At 45.7% G+C, this 7,369-nt stretch overlaps 1 pseudogene; it reads right to left on the reverse strand.

Annotated features, from left to right (window-relative positions):
* Window positions 1–1,335: 1,335 nt before the first annotated feature.
* On the reverse strand, window positions 1,336–2,503 carry LOC127677793 (guanine nucleotide-binding protein subunit alpha-12-like; annotated as a pseudogene).
* Window positions 2,504–7,369: the final 4,866 nt, after the last annotated feature.

Raw genomic sequence — 7,369 nt, forward strand, 5'->3', positions numbered from 1 at the left:
TTTGTGTGCACAGTGACAGAAAGCAGCTTGCCAGACACTCTGTGATGTGAGCAGAGCATGCTGTGTGAATGCAATGGTGAGGATGGTGTGCAGAGCCCAGGGCTGCTCCTGAATGGTGAGTGGCTGGGGCCCACCAAGAAGCCAAGACTGGGGCCAACTGGTGGTGGCACATACCTGTAATCCCAGCACTTTGGGAGACAGAGGCAGGTGGATTTCTGAGTTCAAGGCCAGCCTGGTCTACAGAGTGAGTTCCAGGACAGCCAGGGGTATACAGAGAAAACCTGTCTCCAAAAAACCAAAAGAAGGAGGAGGAGGAGGAGGAGGAGGAGGAGGAGGAGGAGGAGGAGGAGGAGGAGGAGGAGGAGGAAGAGGAAGAGGAAGAAGAAGAAAGAAGAAGAAGAAGAAAGTAGAAGAAGAAAAAGAAAGAAGAGAGAAGAAAAAAGAAGAAGAAAGAAGAAGAAGAAGAAGAAGAAGAAGAAGAAGAAGAAGAAGAAGAAGAAGAAGAAAGAAGAAGAAGAAAGAAGAAAGAAGAAAGAAGAAGAAAGAAGAAAGAAGAAGGAAGAAGAAGAAAGAAGAAAGAAGAAAGAAAGAAAGAAAAAGAAGAAAGAAGAAGAAGAAAGAAGAAGAAGAAAAAAGAAGAAAGAAGAAGCCAAGACTGAAGATGCTCTAGACCTACAGAGCATCTCTGGCCACCTTCAGAGCCCAGGACAGGGGAAGCTACAGGCCAACATCAAGTAAGACAACCTACAAGGCACTTGGTTATGCATCTTTGCCATGGGCAGTGGAGAGACAGGAGAAGGAGTAGAGAGCACCACTATGTGTGCACAGGCTGGCCAGAGCTGCTTCAGAGGCCACCTTCCCACACTGCTGCACGATGGGCATGGAGCCATGGAGAGTGGCTGCCGGGGCACTAAGGCAGGGTCACAGCTCCCACCTGTTCTCTACAGTAGGGAGAGTGAACCCGTGACCCAGCCTCTTTGCTCATCCTGATGTGCCTGAGCACAGGGACTCAGAAGGCATTGGCACAATCTTAAAGGCAGTGTGTACACTTTGGGAAGTGGCACTGAGGACTGAGCTTGGCCACTCTGAGTTTAGCTGCATCGTTTGCCCCTCTACAGCCTAATGTGAGGCCAAGCTTCTGACTTAGTGTGTCTCAGTGAGAACCTGCATGTCAGAGGGAAGAGTCATCTGCAAGACAGACCAGCTGGGGTTGTATTTCTGTCATTAATGGGAGCACAGGTGTGTGTCTGTAAACAACTGAACCCTGGTTAAGTTGTGTCAGCAAGGAGTAGTTTCTGGAGAGAGGGAGAAAGCTGTGTTCTCAGGTTTTACAGATCAACACCAGAATGATGGCTTGGATTCAGTAGTTTCACAGTTCGATTCAGTAGCTAGCACTGACAATCCAATGTCCTCTTGCCCGGAGTTCGCTGGTGTGGCTGGTAGTCCAGCATTCTTGGGCCAGGTATTGATTGGATGGTGTGGATTTGATTCGCCCACTGCAGGTCCATGCAGGTGACAGGTGTCAATGGTAGTGGTGAAGTGGTGGAACGGGGGCTTGATTAGTTCCTGTGCTTCCTGTCAAAGCACTGCACCAGGTAGTGCTGGACATCCTCCAGCCCTGAGGGGTCACCCTTGAAATCTGGAAAGTGCTTCTCAATACTCACTGACTTCACCTTCTCCATCAGGAGGTCCATCTTGTTGAGGAAGAGGATGAAGAGACATTGAAGAAGAGCTTGTTGTTGACAATGGTCTCGAAGATGTTCATGGACTGCATCAGCAGGATGATGCACCTGTCCTCCATGAGGACCTGGTCGTACTCACTTGAGGAGTCCATGAACAGGATGGATGTAATCCCATGGAAACACTGGAAATACTTCTGGTGCTGCAACCTCTGGCTGCCCACATCCATCATCTTAAATGAGATTTTGTTTATAATAAAGTCAAGTTCAATGATTCCCTTGGTGGCCTTTCTAGCCAGCAGGATGTCTTGTTTACTGGGGAAGTAGTTCAGTTGGCCAATCGGGTCTAAGTTATCCAGGAAGTACTTCACAGATTCATCCAGCTGTAACTTGTTTCTGTGGATGAAGGCTTCCCTGATTCCCGAATCTCTCCAGAATGCACGCAGCACTGGCACAAGGAGCTGGAAGGTGGCAGGCTCCACAGGCAGGCCTGCCTTGTTCTCAAGGCCATCAGAAACATCCCTGCTTCTCCTCCTCGGAGTGCTGCCAGGGAATGCTGAGCTTGTCCCGAGGGTCTACAAGCACCCTTGGGCCTCGCCATTAAGTTTGCAGCCAGTGCATACCTCCTTGTCTGTTCTGGCATGAGGGTCTCGAGTCTCAGGACCACAGCTAGAATCTTCTGAGAGGAAAGCCTCAATTGGGGAACTGCAGAAATCAAAGTAATCTTAAGGAAGTTGTTGAAGATGGATGGTGTAGAGGAACTCCAGCAGACCCTTCTGTTCAAACTCTGGGCCATGGTTGATACACATCTGCTTGAGAAAGGTCGACTTGCCGCTCTAGCCTGCACCCAGCAGCAGGATCCTGACCAGCCGCCACAGCTCAGCATTGACATCTCAACTGCTCAGCTGTGCCACCTGGCCTGGCACTTTGAGTCAAGCACTGTGCCTGCCCTGCGCTCCCCGTCTAAGGCCTCTAAGGGCAGCAAGCAGTGACTGAGGGTCTGCACAACCCAGACATGGCCTTCCTCAGGCCTCGGCCACGCCCCCCTGGGGGCCTCATGCCATTGACACCCCTCAGCTGGCACGGCCCTCCCTAACCACACTCTGTCCTGCCCGCCTCTCCCTCAGTCTGTGTCCAACTTCACTGCTGATGCCCAGAGACTTTCACTCACCTGGCCAGCTGTGAGTGAAAGCTGGCTTTTCAAATTCAATTCTGGACCCTTCAGGATTTGTCTCAAATAAATAATAATGAGAATATATTATTTATGGTCAATAATTTGTTGTCCCACAAACATAATATTGCTCATTTATTCCTTCAGTTTGCTAAAGCACTTTTGGGTCCTTTAAGAGATAAGGGCAAGACATTACTGTATGCTAAATTGTTAGGGGAAAAAAATTGAAGCATTCTAAGATGACTCTAATTAGAATATGTAAAAAACTGTCTCCTGTTAACAACACAAAAATATAAATTCACAAAGTGAGTCTTGAAAAAAATGTATCCTATGTATTTTCATTCAGGTAAAAGAAAAAAAACTGACAAATACGAAGCAAATCTATTTTAAAGATTCTATGGGAGAAAACCATCAGTCAGGAAGTTGCTCCTGTTCCAAATCCCCCTGGTGAAGTGTAATCACAGTCCTTTAGGACAGGCTTCCAGGGAGGATGAAGGCCATCGGCAGACGTAGACTGTAACACCCTGGAACCCTGGGTGGGCATCTGAGGGTCCCAGTCAGAGATGCAAGTCTCTAATAGAATAGTTCGAGAGCTGTCAGAGAAAGAAGCTCTCAGATAAAAGCCTGATGCACAGAGGTGTGATCATGTGCACAGCTTAAGGCCAACTAAAACAGGTTTCTAGTATTGCACATCCTAGTAATCTTTCCCACTAGTTCCTCCTGAGCAGCATACACATGCTTCTTAAATCACAAGGATGCTTCCAAAGTCAAAAGTGGATTCTACTTCTGAATAAGAAGAAATCAATCTGGTAGTTCCAATGAAAATTGGAAATGGTTTTACCTGAAGACCCAGCTATATCACTTTGGCCATATACCCAAAAATGTTCTGACATATAAAAAGGACACATAGTCCACTATTTTCATAGCAGCCTTATTGATAATAATCAGAAGCCAGAAAGAACCCAGATGTCCCTCTATGGAAGAATGGATACAGAATGTACGGTTACAGAATGGAGTGCTACTAAGCAAATAAAAAACCAATTGCTTCATACAATTTGCAGGCAAATGGACGATATAGAAAATATCATGAGTGAGGTAACCCACACAAAGGAACACACATGGTATGTGTCTCCTGAAAAGTTGATATTTGCCCTAAAGATCACAATGTCCATGATACACCCCACAGACACTATGGATCTTAGAAGGAAGGGAGACCAGAGCATGGGTGCTTTAGTCCTGCATTGAGGAGATAACAGGATGATGGTGGGAGGTGGATGTAGAGGAGACCTGGGAGAGAGAGAGGTGAGGGAGGAAATAAGGGGCAGTATTAGGTACTGGAGAAGATAGGAGAGAAGGAAAGAGGGTCTGGAAAAGGAACAAAAATATGTAGCAGGGGGGATGAGGAACTGGGTTAGCCATGTGAGTGACACAGACACCAGGGAAACATGAGGTTCCCAGGACCCAAGGGGGAGGACTTTAGCCCAAATGTGCAGAGAAGGGGAAAATAGAACCTGTAGAGACCACCTCCAGGGGATAGGTACACCTCCACACACTCAAACAACCCTGTGACCCCCCCCCCAAAGGGATGATGCCACACACTCATTCTGAAATTTTAACCCATAAATGTTCCTCAGCAAAGGAAGAACAGGGACAACAAATGGAGCAGAGACAGAAGGATGGGACATCCAGGGGCTGCCCTACATGGGGATCCATCATAATTGCAGACACCAAACCAGACACTGATGGTGTGGTCAAAAGATGTTTGCAGACAGGAACCTCTTGTGAAGGTTCTTAGGGAAGTTCAGCAGGCAACTTACCCTTGGTGCCACCCATTAGACTGAGGTCTGGAAAACTGGTGGGGAAGTTAGGGGAAAAGCTGAAGGGTCAAGGGGAATTGCAACATCACTGGAAGAACAACATCTATTGCCAGGATCACCCAATGTTCCCAGTGAGTAGACCATAAACAGAGGAGTGTACAGGGAGGGATCTTTAGCTCCAGATACATAGTAGCAGAGGATGGCCTTGCCTGACAGAAATGGGAGGAGAGGCCCTGAGACCTGTGTAGATTTTTTTTTTTTTTTGCCTGTAGTTCTTTTTTTTTTTTTTTGAATTTTATTCGATATATTTTTTTATTTACATTTCAAATGATTTCCCCTTTTCTGGTTCCCCACTCCCCGAAAGTCACATAATCCCCCTTCCCTCCCTCTGTTCTCCCACCCATCCTTTCCCACTTCATTGTTCTGGTTTTGTCTTGTACTGCTACACTGGGTCTTTCCAGAACTAGGGGCCACTCCTCCGTTCTTCTTGTACCTCATTTGAAGTGTGGATTATGTTTAGCATATTCCAGTTTTCCAAGCTAATATCCACTTATTAGTGAGTGCATACCATGATTGATCTTTTGAGACTGGGTTACCTCACTTAGTATGATGTTCTCTAGCTCCATCCATTTGCCTAAGAATTTCATGAATTCATTGTTTCTAATGGCTGAATAGTACTCCATTGTGTAGATATACCACATTTTTTGCATCCATTCTTCTGTTGAGGGATACCTGTGTTCTTTCCAGCTTCTGGCTATTATAAATAGGACTGCTATGAACATAGTGGAACATATATCCTTATTACATGCTGGGGAATCCTCTGGGTATATGCCCAGGAGTGGTATAGCAGGATCTTTCAGAAGTGACATGCCCAGTTTTCTGAGAGACTGCCAGATTGATTTCCAGAGTGGTTGTACTAATTTGCAACCCCACCAGAAGTGGAGGAGTGTTCCTCTTTCTCCACATCCTCGCCAACATCTGCTGTCTCCTGAGTTTTTAATCTTAGCCATTCTGACTGGTATAAGGTGAAATCTCAGGGTTGTTTTGATTTGTATTTCCCTGATGACTAGTGAAGTTGAGTTTCTCCGCCATCCGAAGTTCTTCAGGTGAGAATTCTTTGTTTAACTCTGTACCCCATTTTTAATAGGGTTATTTGGTTTTCTGGGGTCTAACTTCTTGAGTTCATTGTATATATTGGATATTAGCCCTCGGTCTGATGTTGGGTTGGTGAAGATCTTTTCCCAATTTGTTGGTTGCCGATTTGTCCTTTGATGGTGTCCTTTGCTTTACAGAAACTTTGTAATTTTATGAGGTCCCGTTTGTCAATTCTTGATCTTAGAGCATAAGTTATTGGTGTTCTGCTCGGGAACTTTCCCCCTGTACCGATGTCCTTGAGGGTCTTCCACAGTTTGTTTTCTATTAGCTTCAGAGTGCCTGGCTTTATATGGATGATTGATGCCCCAGGGTAGTGGGATGCTCAATCTGTACAGCAGGAAAGGGGGAGTGGTGAAGTGCCCTCATACAGGCAAAGCGGAGGGGGAAAGGGAAGATGTGGTTTGAGGGGTTATTGGAGGCATAACCAGGAAGTGGTATATCATATGAGATTTATTCAATGGAATGATTAATAAATACATTTAAAACAATACACATATGCCAGCCATTTAATTTTAACAATGAAGACTCAGGAGCCAGATGCTGGGGTGAAAACCTGCCTGGTCAGAGAGTCAGGGAAAGCCCTCAGCTGACTTTGCTACCCTGCTGACCTTCCAGAAGGAAAGCATTCTTTATCCATCTCCACACTGTTTAAAATATCTTTCAATTTAAATACCTTCCTTTTGTTTAGTTATATTGATTCCATTTCAACTGGTTCCTTGCTCTGCCTCTTGCCCTGGAGTTGACATTCTTTTGCCTTGCAATAACGGTGTGTACTTGGGCTAAGCCAAAGGACAATAAAGTACTTGTTTACAGTAAACAGAAAGCTCTTAGATTAAAGGTCTGTGCTAGGTCTGAGCTACACCATACAAAATGTATTCTGTAAATAACACAATCTTGGGGTTTACAAAGATAATGAATACACTGCAACATAAGTAAACAATGTTCTCTCTGCTATAGAAATCATGATGGGAACACCATGATCCTAAAGAAAATCCGAACTGGACACTTGAAGCTGCACATCTGCACCTGCACATGACCAACAAGGACATAAAGAGCCCCAAGGAGACTCTTGATCCTTATCACAAGGGATAAATTATCCATTCCTTTTGTCACATATTTTAGGCCAAGATATCACCATTCCTGATCTTGGCTCATTGTCCTAGGGGCTGCTGTAGGGAAGGGTTGGTGTCCAGGGGTCACCCAACAAACCACAGGAACACTGACTTAAGTTAAACAGGGAAGGTTTGATGAATACACACCCCATGATGGACCAATGACGGCAACAGCTCAAATCTGAGCAGGAGACATTGCAGGAGGGAATGGCCTTGTCTCAACAGGTGAGAGGCCCTGAGTCCCATGGAAGATTGATGCCCCAGTGGAGTGGAGTGCTGCAGCAGTAGGGGAGGAGAAGGTGCATGGGTGGGGGAGAACCATCATATAAGCAAAGGGCCCTGACCCAAGCCATATTAGACATAATACTGCATATTGACCTTGAATTTGATGGGTACTAGGTGAAGGATATAGATGTGAAATTTCCTGATTAAAAT

This window comes from Apodemus sylvaticus, chromosome 2 (genome assembly GCF_947179515.1).
Source record: "Apodemus sylvaticus chromosome 2, mApoSyl1.1, whole genome shotgun sequence".
Lineage (NCBI taxonomy): Eukaryota > Metazoa > Chordata > Mammalia > Rodentia > Muridae > Apodemus > Apodemus sylvaticus.